General features: G+C 40.5%; 1 pseudogene; it reads right to left on the minus strand.

Annotated features, from left to right (window-relative positions):
• Window positions 1–11,759: 11,759 nt before the first annotated feature.
• Window positions 11,760–17,788, minus strand: LOC113177927 (protein FAM50A pseudogene; annotated as a pseudogene).
• Window positions 17,789–18,248: the final 460 nt, after the last annotated feature.

An 18,248-nucleotide genomic window follows, 5' to 3' on the forward strand; every position in this document is an offset into this window, starting at 1 on the left:
GTCTTACTAAGTTGCTGGAGCTGGTCTGAAACTTGTGATCTTCCTGTCTGAGCCTCCTGAGTCCCTGGGATTACAGGTATGTGCCACTAAACCTGGCACACTGTCCCATGAACTTTCAATTGATTTTTAAAATTTTAACAATCATATGCTTAGTTTACAAGACTTTCCTTTTGTATTTTTATTTTGATGTGTGTGTGGGGGGGCAGTGTGAGGAGTAGGATTATCTAGGGCTAATTTTGTGGAAGTAATTAATATAGTTTCAAATATCACTAAGAATACAAATTCAAATATTTTAGTTTTTTTTTTTCCTATTTTATAAGCCTACAATCTCTGTTCTTTTTTCTGGTTTAGTAAATCTTGGATTTGTTTGTTTATTCTGCTTATTTTCTTTGTCTTTCAACACTTCAATTTTATTCGGGGAGTTACTGGTGATTGAACCTAGGGGCACTTTACCACTAAAGTGGATCTTTAGTTGCCCATCATATTTAAGAACGGGACTGTCCTAGATAGCTTTTTGGAGTTTCTTACTATTGAATATATAGGTCTTTCCTCCTACAAGTTAAGTGCCTGTGCTGGGAGCTCCATGTCCATGGGAAGGATAATTAATTATGGTAATGCTGGTTACCAAAATAAGCCTCAAAACTTCATTGGTTTTCTATGATATTTGCTTGTTTCTCAACTGCAGCATGGTTCAGATGTTCCTGATTCATGGGTGGCTTTTCCTCATGTAGTGACTCAGAGACCCAGGCAACTTCAACTGATGCTACAGCCATCTTTGACCTTTGTGGCTTCTGCTTCTGGCTGGCACAGGGTGAATGAGATTGTGAAAAGGCACTATTTCTTTCTTTATTCCTTCCTTTCTTTCCAACTTCCTCCCCACCACCCCACCATCCACTGGGTACAGAACCCATGGCCTCACAAATGCTTAGCATGTGCTGTACCATTGTGCTACATACCAGCTCCGCAGTTGCTTTCTTAAACGCCCTGGCCTGAAAGTGACACACACCACTTCTACTCACATTCTGTGTAGTTAAATAGCTACATTTGGATATAAGGGAGGCCAGAAAATGAAATACCCAGTCTGGTAGTCACTTCCCAGAAACGAATCAGGTTAAGGAATGAGGAAGTCAAGTTCTTGTTACATAGCTAAACACGTGGACAAATACCTTTATTTAATTAATTTGTTGATTTTTATGTGGTACTGAGGATCAAACCCAGTGCCTCACACATGCCTGACAAGTGTGCTACCACTGAGCCACAACCCTAGCCCCAGCTAACCACAGTGTCAATGAACAGATTTACCCACTAGTTGCCTTAATCTTGGGGTTAGAATGTTGATGAGTTTTAGTTTTGCAGGGAGAGATTTGGAACTCCAAAGAAGAAGGCAGAGGGCTTTACTGAGGACATTGATGTCCATCCTCAGCATACCTAATTCTCCTCAGTTTATTCTGTTTTTCAGAAGAAGAAAACTTATTTTATTTTTCCCAGAGGTGAAATGCTAGTTGGTATTTCATGTATTTAAAAATGGCAGAGGAAGGCAGGAAGTGTAGGCAGATATCTGGTGCCATCATGTGCTACGCCCACTTTCAAACAATCCTTCCATTTTAGCCTCCTAGCTCTCTGCCCTTAGAGGCACCTGCAAACTGAGCCTGAAGCTTCTGTGGGTTTCTGCCATGGAGACTTATCTCTCCTACACAAAAATCACTTCCTGCATATTCCATCCTGCACTGGCAATTCTTCTCCTGCTTCCCTTGGTGTTCTGAATTAATTCCCATTCATCATTAGGCCTTAGAAAAGTAGGGGAGAAGAAGTCTTGGGCTGGGTCTTGAAACCCCAGAAGTTTCCTTGCAGGAATGTTTCATGTATTCAACCAGAGTTTGATTTGGGTATATTATCTTTTAAAGGTCACTTCTCTGTCTGCTCAATTGTTTTAAAGCATTTTCAGAACTAGCAGCTCCGACTACTAATTTTGGGTTTTCATCAGAGAGCATGGCTCGTAGAGTCTTTCATCCTCTGCCTACCAAAAGGCCAGTAGGAGGGTGATACTTGAAGTGGGTTTAGAGGACATTTGTTTCAATTATTTAACCTCTATTCTTCAAATAAATTGGAACAATCATTGGCCTAGTCTTAGCCATAACTGCTTTGAATGAGTTATGGTTTAGCTTTATGACCTTCATTTTAACAACACAACATAGTACCCTTATTAAGCCTGCTGTTGTGATTATTTTAGGAATTTTTAAGAGACCTTATCAGCTATCTTTATCTTTCAGAAAGATTTTTTTCAAACAACTCTTTACTACAAAAACTTGACTTTTTTCAAAACCCAGATGCATTCCCTCCTTTCTGATAATGAGAATTGTACAATTCATTTTAGAGTCATGTGCTGAATGCAGATGTTTGGTCAACAAGACAAAGCTTATACTTGGTAGCTAGAAGATACAGCTTAATGTGTAGTGCGGCTATGCCACCTAGGTTTGTGTATGTGCACTGGTGTTCACTCAATAACATTGTCTAAGGATTTGTTTTTTTAAAATTCATGCCTGTCATTAAGCAACATGATGGCATTTCCCTTTATCATCTTTTTAAAGTTCTTTGGTCTTGATTTTTATTCCCTGAAAACTCTAAAAGTGTCTCTAAGATCATGTGAATTCAGGGCTGTGGTTGTAGCTCAGTGGTGGAGAACTTGCATGGCACATGTGGGGCACTGGGTTTGATCCTCAGCACCACATAAAAATAAATGAATAAATGAATAAATGAATAAATGAATAAATAAATAAATAAATGTGTTGTGTCCATCTACAACTAAAAAAAAAGGAAAAAAGAAGAAGATAATATAAAGTGAGGTATAACTGGGTTGGTAATTGGTTTTATACTTTATCCGGCTGCAATTCTCAAATGGGGACAGGGTAAAGGTGTGCAGGGTGAAGAGTGCTCTGTGATTATTTAAGGCTTTTTAAATTTAATATATGGTACAATTTTAAAATAATTTGTTTCTTATACATTTTATAAATGTAAACATAAATTAAAATACACATTAACTGGAAATCTACTTGAGAAATTTTTTTTAACCTTGCAATAATGTGGCCATAATTCTTACATAATAGAACTTTTTGGACTCTACTTATAGTAAAATTTTACTATATCTTCCTTTATTCATTAATTCTACAGGGTTAATAAAATGTACACACTATTTATTGACAATGATCAGCATACAATTTATGTTATACTTATTGTATAATGAATGGGTTATCTTATTATACACTTCAAAACTCCTGTACAAGATAACATAAATATCATGAATATGAAAATAAGGTAAATAAAAAATTTTAGTTGAGTACACTTTGGTATGTATCTATTTTGATAGAATATAATATATTTGGTACTCATTTCCATAGAGAAAATACTTTTTTTCCTTTTAAATATTTCTTTGAAGACATTCAACATAGCCTTACTATTTGTAGTGGATTGAAAAAGGAATCTGCAAAATTCATGTCCATTGGAACCTCAGAATATGATCTTGTTTAGAAATAAGGTCTTTGCAAATGTAATTATTTAAGATGAGGCCATACAGGAATAGAATGTGCCCTCAAACCCAATGATTGATGACCTTGTAAGAAGGTCACGGGAAGACCCAGAGACATGTATAGGGTGAATACCTCCTATGACAAAGTCAGAGATTAAAGTGATGCAGCTAAAAGTCAAAGAAAACCAAGGATTGCTGGCAGCCACCACACATTAGAAAAGGGGCTAGGGAGAGAATCTCCTCTGAGCCTTTAGAAGGAACCCACTCTGCCAACACCTTTATTTTGATCTTCTGCCTCCTGAACTAGGACAGAGTAATTTTCTATTGTCTTAAGTCATGGGGTTACTGGTAATTTGTTACAGAAATCCTAGGAATCTGCCCTAGCTCAAATTTAAAACATCTCCTTCTGTGAATACTAATAAGTTGAGCATTTACTGGAGCTCCACAAATAACTGCCAGCTGGTAACTTTCCAAATGAGAGTTAACTATCTCACTGGTACCTATAGGAGCATTTCCACAGTAATCTTAACATGATGAAGAAAAACCATCTTCCCCTTCTTTTTCATAGAAAACACACTGTGGATTAATATAAAATGCTTTAGTGCAATTTAAATAGCTTTGATCACATGAATATTTTTATATGAATTATAGTCAAAGGAGATGACATAAATGAAGCTTGTCAAATTTTATGATGTAAAGAGATGCTACTCACAAGTAATTTGAAGAAATTTTTTATTCTTCTGTCAAAACCCACAGCTGGTGCCCACATTGTGTTTGATTATTTAATCTTGGGAAGACACCAATAAGAAAGAAGTGATCTACAATACTTATGAGAAAAAAAAACAGATTAAATGTATTTTCTTGAATGATGAATTTTCATGATTTTATAACATGGAGAAAAAATATAAAAAATGATAAATGCCACAGGAATAACTTTAAAATATTATTTTTAAAAAATATTTTTTTATTTGCCAATGAACTTTTATTTTATTTATTTATATGTGGTGATGAGAGTTGAATCAGATGCCTCACACATGCTAGGCAAGTGCTCTACCACTGAGCTACAACCCCAGCCCCACAAAATTGTTATTTTTGTCAAGTCATGAATGCATTTTATTCAGAATGAATTTGTGCAATTTGTATATTCATAGTTAAATATGTTATTGAGTCTGGAAAAAAAAAAAAAAAAAAAACACTTGGTTGAATAAATTGCTTTTATAGAAAAAGGCCTGCAACATGGTCCACAGAGGCTTACTCAAGCTGTCATTTTGATGTTCTGTTGCCCTCTACTGCTCAGAGAGACAAATTACAGTTAGCCCTTTTCTCTACCAAAGTTGATTTCTTTTCTACAGGTTAAAAGAAAGAAAAAAAAAAGTCCATTTGCTTAATCAACTACTTATGTTCAGAAATAAATAAATAATACTGGAAATTAGAATACATAAAATCATCTGTTTATGTCTCTGTGAACTCCTCAATGATAGGGACTCCTTGTTTTATCTTCATATCCCTGGCAGCCAATATGCTGTTTAGTATGGTTATGTACTCAATAAATGTTAGGTAAAGAAAATACTGAGGCAATCTGTGCAAATATTCATGTCTTCATTTATCATTTTTTTATGAAATTCCTTATTATAAATATCATTACCCTATATTTATAAAATTAGTAAAAAAAATTCTAATATATGAATTCCATAAAGAATTAAAGTTATTTTAACATCGATATTACTCACCATTTCAGACCCTTTATTTGTAGACATTTTGACTGTGGTTTAACGTGAGTACTTTTGTGGCTATGTTATTCTTTTTAGTTAACTAGAGATTTTTTGCTGGTTAGGATCAACTGTGGGAGGCAGAAAATGTGAAAATACTAGTGACTTAAGATCTGAATTTGTTTCTGTTACACACAAATCTATGTATATCAGGTCTGACATGAAGTTTCCATTGTCCACAGGATCCTGACTCCTTCTGTCTTATAGCTCTGTCATGTATCAGCCATGTGTACTAAGTGTTACGAACAGACACAGAACTTCTGTGAGAGTGCATTAGGATGTCTGTATGCCACATCAGAGTGGAGGTTGGCATATGGGTATACTGACAGAGGTGTGATGTAATGGTCCATTAAAACTCTATAAGATTGGTGTGCTCAATGCTTTTTTACTTTTTATTTATAGACAGAGTCTTCATAATTTGCTTTAGGACCTCACTATGCTCATGCTAGCTTTGAACTTGGGATTCTTCTGCTTCAGTCTCCCAAGCTGCTAGGACTATAGGCATGTGTCAGGGCTGGTGTGCTCAATTCTGAGCTACATGATGCCCAGTAAATTTCAGAAATTGATATCCTATGAATTTATAGCCCTAAATTAGTACTCATAGGGCCCAAATATCTTGTTTCTTTTGTAACATATGCTTCTCATTCTTCACAGTAATGATCTTGAATCTTTTATTTCCTCAAAATTCTGGTCCTCACACTCTGTCCTTCTGATACTTTCTGCTTTACATTCTTACATCCTCATTTTTGCCATAGTTCTTCATTTTTCATTTAAGAAATGGAAGCTACTGAATGGGCCCTTTCTCCACTAGGTCATATCTTTTTTCTACTGTCATATCTCCAAACTCTCAATAGAGTTTGCACGTATTTTTTTTTCTTTTTTTGCATTGAAGGATGACTATCTACAGCTGAAGTCAGCTACAGGTGTGAATACAGAGAATTGAATTTTCTCAAGAACAGGGTTTTGAAAATGAGTAAGAGAAATGGATTATAGAGCAGGGAATAAAGGGATGTGTAAGATACTGATTAAGATGATGGATCATGGAATCTAAGTGGGACTAAAGAGAGAAATGAGGACATGATGAAGTGAGGACTGTGACAATATGGAAACATTAATAAATTGTAGGTCCTGTGAGGTCCTTTTTATTTGCCTATTAGGTTATTTGTCTTCTTATTGATTTATAGAATTCCTTGTGTGTTCTGAGGGCCATATTTTGTTGGTTTTAAGGTTTGTAATTTCATTCTATCTGGGGGTTTTCCCCCAAATTTTTATGATATATTTTGATGCACAGATGTTTTAAACTTTACCAAATTTATATTTTATGATTTGTTTTTTATGTTTGAATCTGGAACTCCTTTTCTATACTGAGGTTTTAAAGGTTTAATTTAAATCTAGGAGATTAAAATTCTCCTAGAATTTAAAGGTTCACCTTTTTACATTTAGATCTTCACCTAAAATGTATTTTTATTTTTAGTCCTTAATGCTCATTAACTTATTTCTGTCCCATCAGTTCATCAAAGATGCTTAAAAAAATACTGATGCTTTTTTTTTCCAAATTCAAAAGACACAATTGAGGAATGGGCTCCAAATTTCCTTGTTCAGCTACTCTGAATGTGTGAACATATATTTATATATTGTATACATTTGCAATTGTCAATTCATGTTACATATCGGAAAGTTAATTTTTTCCCTTAGATGCACAAGCACAGGCTCACAGACACACACACACACACATACACACACACACACATTAGGATTTTGTTTTAGATACATACACATGCATATATATTCATATAAATGTAATACACCCCCCCCCACACAAACAAACATCCAAGGAGAAAACAACATTAGGACTTGTTTGGTATTATATGTGCATATGTATTTCTCCCTTGGCCCAGGTGGACCAAATGGGAGCTTTTCTACAGCAACCTTGATTTTGAGCACAACTGAATAAAACAGCCACCTCATAAACACAACCACTCAGCCAGTTTAGAGGCTGAATCAAAATTGTGTGGGACTCTCCAAACACAACTAGGGGGAACAATGTGTTCCCCAGCTGACACCTGAGTGGCCTCAGGATAGGCAAGGCCACAGCCTCCTGACCCCTGCTTGCTGTTGGAGGTTGCAGCGCTGCAGAAGCCCCCTGGTGCCCAATACCCAGCTACAGGGCTGGGGCTCTCCTTCCTTTTCGGGCTCTTTGGCACTCTGTCACCATGCTGCGCGGGGTGTGGGGCTTTCTGCTGCCCACGGTGGCCGGGCTTGATTACGATGAAACCTACTGCGTTTTTGAAGAGCTCTTCCGGAAGCTGGACCTTCATGGGTCGGGGATGGTGGACATCAAGGAACTTCTGAGAGGCCTGGAAGTCATGGGCGACCCTCTGATGGAGGACAGCAAGGTGGGGCGCTGTGGCATCTGGATGGCAGGGGGCTGGAGTAGGCCGCTTGAGGCCGCTCCATCATCCCCATCTCTCCTCAGGGACTCCGACGTTCTTTCCCAGTGAGCAGCTTCCTGCAAATGATGGGGCTCTGGGAACACTTGGTGCAAGTTCATGTTCTATTAGTGAGCTGCTCTGTGAAATGCACAGGGAACCTTACTGTTCTGCCTGAGGGGCCGCCACCACCACCCAAGTACATAGAAGGAAACATGAACCAACTAAGCCAGTGGAGGGCCCCTCTTGGTGGCTGATGATGGTTCCTCCAAGCGGTCTCCTCAAGGGCATCCCAGCTTGGAAACTGCTGCCTGCCCCCCTGCAGAGGAGTTGCTCCCAAGGCCCCATCCCTGGGCAAGTGCTCATCAGGGAGCAGGAGCATGTCTTGGGCTTTCCCCTGTGCAGTCACCTTTTGGCTGATGCAGGGAGGGGGCATTAATTACAACCACAGATTTACAGCACAACCATATACTAAAGACATATCTATAGTATAATACTGTACACTATGGTATAGAATTGTCATAAGCAAATGACAATATAATTACTATTGTATTTTCAGAGTCTCTTCATTTCTATAGCTGTGTATTTAACCAGTTGACCCAATAAAGTAAAAAAACAAAACAAAAACAAAAAAAAAACAGTGTTTTACTTTAAGCTTCTCTAAGAGACTACATGGCCCAATGGGCACTGTGAGAGAGGTTTTGGGGGTGCAAATATGTTTAAAAAGGACTGTGACCCCAGAATTTGTAGAAATCTATTTTCAAGATAAGATACAGAATTGAATTCAGAAAGAGAAAAGAAATAAATCTACTAAATTTCTCTCTGGAAGACTTGAATTAAATGATGGATGTGAAGGCAAGGGTCTCTGAGTCCAGAAAAAAACATGTTAGCATAGTAACAATCAACATTAAATGTATCATTCTTAAGATTTACAAAGTACATGCCAGAGAAAATGAGACAAGTATGTAGTATGAATAATGCTATCTCACATTTTACTTATGGAAATTGATGGTTTGTTCCCTGAGGCCTATCAAACCACAGATGGCAGTGTTAATAATAGTCAGTATGCATTGGTTACACTGGATTCTGGGAGGCCACATTTTCTTTCTAGTTGTTTTGCATTCACCTTTCATTATACAAATCAAAACAAATAAAAATAGCAACACCCTCCCCAGTGGTTATATCATTCTTCCCGACTGAATTTAGTCCTAGAATCTTACAATAGCATTTATCTTTTCAGCAAGAGCTGGATCCTCTCCTCTTCTTCATCAGGCTGTCTAGAGTTAGCACTGTCTTCTGTACCTCCACCTCAGGGATGACTTGGTTCCCCAGGGACATTGGCATTGTTTCTGGACATTTTTGAAGATTCTGTGTGTTTGTGCATGCACATATGTGTGCAAAGGACCAGGGATATTGCTAAACATGTCATATTGCACAGGACAACAAAGGATTACCTGAATACAAATGTCAATAGTATTGACTTTGAGGTACCCTGACTTATTTCAACTGCAAATTCCTAGTGTTCCTTGCTCCTCCCAATAGATGAACATACCAATTATTTCACTGACTACATGGAGGTGGCCTGAACAAACCTCTTCAGACTTTTGGTACTCTCATAATTTACTCAGTTGTAAAATGGGGACAATAATGGTGCTTACCTCTTAGGATTATTTGGATGGTTAATGAGCAAACATATGGAAAATGCTTAAAATTGCTTGCTGAGATTTAAGCAGATAATTAGCCTATATATTAAATATGTCAAGTATTTGTTTATCATTATTTATGCCTCTGCTTACTTTCTTTCCTTTAGTCTCAGGGAGTGAAGTGTTTCTTCTCCTTTTCAAGTTTGGTACTTCTTGATTTCATGTCCTCTTATCTACTTTAAAAGAGGAAAAGTAAAACTTTCTTTTGTTTTTCAATGCTTTTGGTGTGTTTTTGTTTTTGTTTTTAAAAGTGCAGAGTATTATACCCAGTGTCTCTCTACCTCTGAAATACATTCCCAGTTCTTTTCATTTCTTTCTTTCTTTTTTTTGAGAGAAGGTCTTGCTAGGTTGCCCAGGCTGGCCTCAAACTTCTGATTTTCATGCGTCAGTCTCCTGAGTTGCTGAGATTATAGGAATGTTCCATGGTCCCTAGCCAACTTTCTTTTCTTTATCCTATATTTTCAAATTCTTCCTGTCTCATAACAATGATCCTCCCTTGACCCTGGCTCTCCCATCTTTCCCTTTTCCTACTCTCTGCTCCACTTTCCGTCAAGGTCTTTGACAGAGCAAGCTCTACACTTTGTCTTATTTCCCTTACTCCATTTGTCTGTTTCCTTGGTCCCAGGCTTGATCATCACCAGGTTCTGACTGAATCTGTGTACACTTTGCATTTCATCACACTAGAAGCACATCAGAGAAGGTACCTGAAGCACACTGCTTACACTGGACATCTTCCTTCTCTTTCCCTTTATTGTGCACACCCCAGCCCACAGGACACACTGTATGGGGGAAGCACAGGTACCATTAGACTAGAATGTGCCAAGTGGGCAAGTGCATTCTCAGTCAATCAAGGCAGCACAAGTAATTTCTCAACTATTGGCCTTGGGCATGGCTGACTACAGTCATAGCATCTCTCTATGCCATTTTCATGCCTGGTAAAGGTCCCTGGAAGACAACTGCTGCAAACTTGCAGGCTTGTGTTGGTACAGTGCTCAGAGACATAGGTTCCTACTGGACACTTGTCACAGGTTAGTACCTGGCCCGTTGCATGGTCAACATGGCGGTATGTGCCAGTGAGACTTGGTTCTGGCTGAGCCATGATGGTGGTGCTAAGGAATCTAAGTAGGAGAAACGAGCCAGTGATCATAGTGGTTCCAATTCCGCAGGTGATGCGGCTTCAATAGGCAAGGGTAGTGCTGCTGCTTTCAGAGATTCCCAGGGCTGGGTGGGGGGGGCGTTCGCAGGGATGCCCGGGGCGGGGCTTGTGGCTCCGTGGTAGTTGGAATCTGTGGCTGCTATTGCCCAGCACCATATCCACTGCCGCTTCCTGGGTCCGGAGCCCATCTACCTCCAACACCCCTTTTGCACCGCAGCAGCTAGGCAGCAAGACAGAGGAGAAAGGTTGCAAGGGAGGTACTCAGCACCTGCCAAGTTGCGTGGCTGCCCTGGCTGGGAGAAACAGCCTGGGCTGTAGCCTGGGCCTCCAGGTGCACTCCTCAGAACGTGGCTGAGGAGAACCAATGGGGAGGGCTGGCCCAGAGACAGCAAAGGGACAACTTCTCATAGCAAATCCTCCAGCCACTACCAAATACCCTCCTCCGCTGCCCAGACCCACAGGCAAGGGACTGTCCTTTCTTCTTTAAGTTAAATATTTCTGGTATTTTGTCACTTTGAATGGAAGCTAATTAACACAATATCTTTATAATCACTTTAGAATTAAGGTCCTCTCTTACTTTCTTAATCTTCAATAGCATCAATCCTATTCTTGGTCCTTTGCTCTTATTATCTTATATACTTTCATAAAATCTATATAAATTTTAGAACCAGCTTGTTTAGTTACATACACATAAGCATACACACACATATACTCCCTTTTTGGATTTTGATTATAATTTATTAAATGTGTAGTATGGTTTACTGGTGAATTGGCAAATTTATAATATTAAATTTTCTCTCATAAACATTACATCTTGGCTGGGGATGTGGCTCAAGCAGTAGCGCGCTCGCCTGGTATGCGTGCAGCCCAGGTTTGATCCTCAGCACCACATACAAAGATATTGTGCCTGCCGATAACTAAAAAAGAAATATTAAAAAATCTCTCTCTCTCTCTACCTCTCTCTTTTTTTAAAAAATTACATCTTCACTTATTTAGATCTTTTTTTTTAACATGAGCACTTATTTATTGTAAAAGAAAAAAGCAATAACAGTTCCAGGGGATGAGTGGCTACCATCCTGCTAGGACACAGCAGCACAGTCGCACAGGAGTCAGACCCTTGAGTTCTGGAGATATGAGGGTTAACCAGGGATAGCCAAGGCCAAACCACTTTCTGGATGATCACTGGATCTGGATCTTATACTTGTCCCACTTCTTTTCAGGGTCATAGGGCTCCCAGCAGATGACAGGGAAGATGTGCTTGTTCTTCTCATACCAGCTCCTCAGCACCACTTTTCCTGCATGAGACTCATACTTCTCCACAGTGGCATCAATGAGTAGCCTCCCATCATCATGAAGATCAAAGTTAAAGAGTGGCCAATTTTTCCCACGTACCTTGGTAATGATGAAGTCACAGAAACTGTGATGATGGGGAATGTTTAGTCCTCCTTGATGTACATGAGCTGCTCCACCCTTGCTGACCTGAGCTTACTGAAGTCTTCATGCAGGATCTCAAGTGCCTTCTGGAGGAACAGCTGCATTGTATTGCCCCTTTCCATTTTGACTGTCTGCTGGTGCCCAGAGCCAGCCCAGTAACTGAAGGTGATTTCAATCTCTTCACTCTTAATCTTCTCCTGCTTGGCTTCTCATTCGTGCTACAGCTCTTCCCAGAGACAATTTTCCTCCTCCTCCCTGTCTTGGTCAGGCAAGAAGCTGGTGTCCACATCTGGGTTCTTCCCCAATTTCCTTCTCTGTGGTGATCTCTTCCCTTTCCAGCTCCTCCTCATGCATGGCCACCTCCTTCTCCTTTTCTCTTCCCTCCTCTTCTTTTTTGCAGTTGAAGGGCAGGTTAGAGATCTTCTGTTTGGCCTCCTTCTTGTGCTCTTTTCTCGCAGCTTCTCCAGCTTTAGCTGCAGCTCCTTTGACTGCTCCCTCTTAGCCAGCTGCTTTTCCTGCTCTGTCACCAGTGCTTCCTGTTAGGCTTGCATGTCATTCAGGGTCACAAGAAGGTGCTGGACTTGAGCTCTGCCTTCACAGCATCGTAGTGTGCAGAGAACTTCTTGTCAATGTTGGATCTTATTACATTCTCTTCTGTGATCCTTTGCTTCCTCTGCTCCATCTGCTCCCACTGCTCTTCCCATTTCTTCATCAGATTTTTGGCGCATCCTGCCTTGCTTGGAGCGCCCTTGTACTGAGCCTTGGTGGCGGCAGAGGTAGCGGTGGTGGCAACAACTGTGACAGCAGCCCAGCTAAATCCTAGATTTTTTTTTTTTTGCTACAGTCTGGCTGCAGCAAAATAAATGGGGGGTGATGAGGAACTTGTGTAGATTGATACAGAAGGAGTGGGAGCCATTTATTGTAGGACAGGAGGGGTATTTATACATTCCACACAGCTTATCTAATTAACATAAACTAGATACAGCAGTCAACCAATAAGGAATCTCCACACTTAATGGCTCCCTGGCATTACTTCATAAACCACTCCCTCTAGCAAAATGCCAGGTGCCATCCTGACTTGTTTACAGACCTTAACATTAACCACTCCCTCTGGCAAAATGCCAGGCTCCATTCAGACTTGTTTACAGACCTTAACATTTCCCCCTTTTGTTTAATTTAAATAACAACCCTAGTGGTTTTTACACAAACACCATAAATAATCTGCTACAAACAGAAGGGGAGGATACAAAATGCCAAAATACGAAGCCAATTGATGGCTCCATGCAAGAAGCCCTTGGAAAGATTATACCAGCAATGACACCATTAGCAAAGATACAGTTTGTTGTCTCAGTCCAGGTAAAGTAGTGTCTCAATAGATTAACTCACAGTCCAGGTAAATCACAGTCCAGGTAAGTTCTAAAGGCAGCTAGCTTAAATCATAGTCCAGGTAAGTTCTGTAGGCAGCTAGCTTAATCCGAAATGTCATTTGGTTCTCAGCAACACTGGAAATTCTTTTACCCTCCTCCTCACTGGCACTGGGATGAAGGCAGGAATTCTGGTAATGATGCTAAAAAAAATCCTGTATTATTCCAGCAGGCCCTTAAAAAACAACCTTCTGAACAATTTAGTACATTATCTCAAGGTTTTTTACATTTCAAATAAGCCTTAATAGTGCTCATTACTCATTAGCTTCCAGGTGTGGGAGAACCATTGTAGTTACTGGCCTTGGAAATGATCAAACTTAAGGGACTAGGGCTGTCTTCCCCCTGCCCTCCAGGGACAGCCATGCCTCCAGGTCAAGTTTGGATTTGGGCTCTTGCAGTGGCGTCCTGCTCCCGGGGCTGGGAGTGGGGATGGGGAAGAGCGGGCTGCCACCTCTTGGAAAGTCCTTGCTGCGCCATGACCTGCTGGCTCACGTGGCAGCCGCTGCACTGATTCATGCACCCTCCAGTAATGAAAAGTATTCAGTAATAGCCTTTTGCTGCAACTTTTTTCCTGATAATCCTTCTTCTTCTGAACTTTCTTTTTCTTTCTGACTAGAGTTTCTGGGCTTTTATCAACACATGCCCTAATTATTCTTGGTTCCACTGGGGTGCCTTCTTTTTTCAACAATTTACTTCTCACCCCTTCCATATTTTCATCACAAAGACAATACAACATTTCAAGACAAAACAAGACACAAACATACTGTATCGATCTTCTCCATTTTCTCAAAATGGCCATTTTTCCTCTAGCCCTATCTAGGGATGAGCATATTTGCTCCTGTCCTATCTAGGGAAAGGCAGCTTTTTTTTTTGTCACTTACCCCCAAATGTCCCAGGGCACCATCTGTCGCAGTCTAGCTGCAGCAGAATAATGGGGGTGGGGGTGGGGGTGACAAACAACTTGTGTAGATTGATACAGAAGGAGTGGGAGCCATTTATTGTAGGACAGGAGGGGTATTTATACATTCCACACAGCTTATCTAATTAACATAAACTAGATACAGCAGTCAACCAATAAGGAATCTCCACACTTAATGGCTCCCTGGCATTACTTCATAAACCACTCCCTCTGGCAAAATGCCAGGCGCCATTCAGACTTGTTTACAGACCTTAACATTTTTTAACAGAAGGGATTGTTAGACCACAACGCAAGAATAGACCACTGACTCCAATTGAAATCAAATTAAAGCAAACTTATTATTTCGACCGGCCGGGCTGCCTTGCCCCTCAAAATCATGGGAGCCAAGGACAGCCCCGATGCTTCTTTGTCGCCCAGTTTTATAGCCCAAAAAGTTACACAAAGGGGGGTAACAGATAACAACACTCTGAAGAGCATAACACAAGTTTACATTTTTGCTGGCCCCGGCATCAGAATTTATGGAGATCTTAGAGACTCAGAGAGGGTCCTTATCCGGCCAGGGAAGGCCAGAATTTATGAGGTGTCACTAAGGTTTAGGAAAGGGTTGTTATATGGTCAGGGAAAACCGGACCTGGGTGAGTTCAGGGCACGGGCAGGCATTCCAATCGGCTTTACAACATCAACTAATGGTCAGGCCATACAGACATCCTGATAATTTTACAGAAAACAGAAATGAATCCTTCATAACTTGTGACAAGCTGGCTTCTGATCTAATGAGATAACTAGGCTAGGTATATTAGGGATAAGTGATGAAAAATGTCCATTGGGAGATTTCTCAGTGAAAGCAGTTTCAGCAGTGTGACAAAGGGCTACATCAGACTGCAGAGGGCTATTGAATGAAAGGGAGGTGAGGAGATGAGGTCTGTTATTGTGGTTTATTGATTTAGAAATATTGAGATAAAGAAAGAGAACAAATGAGCAAGTCTAAATGTTATTTATTTTTTAAGGATAGGTGAGCTTTGAGGAAGAATATCTGTCAGAGAAGGACATGTTGCACATGATGTAGAGAGAGGAGGTGGCTTATAGATGACAGGGAGGGGTTGGAACCAACAGCTCAAGATGTGTGTGTGTGTGTGGGTGTTTGTGTGTGTGTGTGTGTTGAGGTGGAAATGACAATTTTCCCATGGTAAATAGAGAAGACCTTGAAGGTGACATTTGAGTAGATCTGAAGGAAGTGACATGGACTTGATGAATCCTTGGGGGGGGGGGAGCTTTCCAGAAAAAAAAATAGGAAGAGGTAGGGGCTGAAGGGAGTTTGGAATAGAGTGCATGAGAAAGAGGATGCCAGGAGGTGTGTCATTGAAGAGGTAACAGGCCAGATCACATGAGGTCTTGCAGGAAATTGTAAGGACTTGGACTTTTACTGATATATTATTGGATGGTTTTAAACAAGTGTGTGACATGATATAACTTAAGTTGTAACACCCTCACTCTTGCTGCTGTATTGAGAGTAGCTAGGGTAAGGATGAAATCAAGGAGAGCAATTAGAGTAGTTTTACAGCACAGACAAAATTTGAGGGTGGCTTGTACTAGGATGGAAGAAGTGAGAAATGTTTGGATTATTGATATATTTTGAAATGGTGACAGGATTTTCTTCTGGGTCATGTGTATGATACAAAAGAGGGTAGTCAGGAGTTTTGATATGAGCACTAAGAAGACTGGGGCTGACATGTAGTGGGATGGACAAGATTGTGAGAGAAACTGGGTTAGGACAGAGTGAATATCAGAATCTAGTTTTGTTTTTGTTAAGTTTCAGATGCTAATCTGACATCTAAGTAAAAATGTCAAGTAGGCAAATTGAACTAGTAATCTGGAGTTCAAAGAAACACCCTAGCTAGAGAGAGGAGGTGGCTTAGAGCTGACTGGGAGGGGTTGGAACCAACAGATTTCAGAAAGTCTTTAAAGCCATGAAACTGGGAGAGATGACCAGGGAGAGAGAATACAGTATACTTAGTCCTAATATTTTCCAATGTTAAGAGACAGGGATGTTAGAGTCTGTAAACAAGTCAGGATGGCACCTGGCATTAGAGTGTGTAAGCAAGTCAGGATGGCGCCTGGCATTTTGCCAGAGGGAGTGGTTTGTGAAACACCACGGAACCATTAAGTGTGGAGGTTCTTTATTATTGGTTGACTGCTGTATCTAGTTTATGTTAATTAAGATAAACTGTGTGTCATGTATATATACCCCTCCTGTGCTACAATAAACGGCTCCCACTCCTGCTGTATCAATGTACACAAGTTGTTGGTCACCCCCCCTGGTTATTTTGCAGCAGCCATGCTGTGGCAGATGGTGTCCCAAATGGGGAGCCCCAGGACACTCGGGTGTAAGTGATGAAAACTAAAGGTGCCTGTCCATAGATATGATGAGAGAAAATCTGCTCGTCCCTTGGCAGATAGGGTGAGAGGAAAAATGGTCATTTTGAGAAAATGGAGAAGATTGATACAGTATGTTTGTGTCTTATTTTGTCTCAGTGTATTGTATTATCTTTCTGACGAAAATATGGAAGGGGTGTTAAGTAAATTACTAAAGGAAGAAGGCACCCCAGTGGAAACAAGAATTGTTAGGGCATGTGTTGATGGAAGCCCAGGAACTCTAGTCAGAAAGAAGAAAGTTCAGAGGAGGAAGGATTATCAGAAAAAAAGTTGCAGCAAAAGGCTTTTACTGAATACTTTTCATTACTGGAGGGTGCGTGAATTGGTGTGGTGGCTGCCACGTGCCTGAGACGGTCATGGCACAGCAAGGACTTTCCAAGTGGTGGCAGAGGCTCTTCCCCGCCCCCTGCCCTGGGAGCAGGATGCCACTGAGAGCCCAGATAGAAACCTGACCTGGAGGCACAGTCTCTTCTCTCAGGCTCTTGCTCCCTGTGCCCAGTGACAGTTTGAGTCTGGAACACTCCCCGGACACTCCCCAGGGCCATCTGGGGCTGCCCAGGATGCTGCAGGTGGAATAAGGCCTGGCCCAAATCCCTGAAGTTTGATCATTTCCAAGGCCAGTAAATACAATGGTTCTCCCACACCTGGAAGCTAATGAGTAATGAGCACTATTAAGGCTTATTTCAAATGTAAATAACCTTGAGATAATGTACTAAATTGTTCAGAAGGTTGTTTTCTTAGTGGAATGCTACAGGATTTTCTTTAGCATCATTGCCAGAGTTCCTGCCTTCATCCCAGTGCTGGTTAGGATGAGGATGGAAAAATTTCCAGTGTTGCTGAAAACCGGACAAAACTTCAGCTGAGAAATTGACAAGACTTCTGAGCTGTTGCTGTTTCTGCTGCTACAGCTTAGGCTAGCTGCCTGCAGAACTTACCTGGACTGTGATTTAAGCTAGCTGTCTGCAGAACTTACCTGGACTGTGATTCACCTGGACCATGAGTTAATCTATTGAGACACTGCTTTACCTGGACTGAGACAACAAACTATAATCTACAACAAATTGTAACTCAGTATATTTGCTAATGGTGTCATTGCTGCTATAATTTTTCCAAGGGCTTCTTGCATGGAGCCATCAATTGGCTTGGTATTGTGGCATTTGGTATCCTCCCCTTCTGCTTGTAGCAGATTATTTATGGTGTTTGTGTAAAAACCACTAAGGTTGTTATTTAAATTAAACAAAAGGGGGAAATATTAGAGTCTGTAAACAAGTCAGGATGGTGCCTGGAATTTTGCCAGAGGGAGTGGTTTGTGAAGTAACACAAGGAGGTATTAAGTGTGGAGATTCCTTATTGGTTGACTGCTGTATCTAGTTTATGTTAATTAAGATAAGCTGTGTGTAATGTATATATACCCCTCCTTTGCTACAATAACAGGCTACTACTCCTGCTGTATCAATA

Source organism: Urocitellus parryii, chromosome 11, assembly GCF_045843805.1.
Source record: "Urocitellus parryii isolate mUroPar1 chromosome 11, mUroPar1.hap1, whole genome shotgun sequence".
NCBI classification, from domain to species: Eukaryota; Metazoa; Chordata; class Mammalia; order Rodentia; family Sciuridae; genus Urocitellus; species Urocitellus parryii.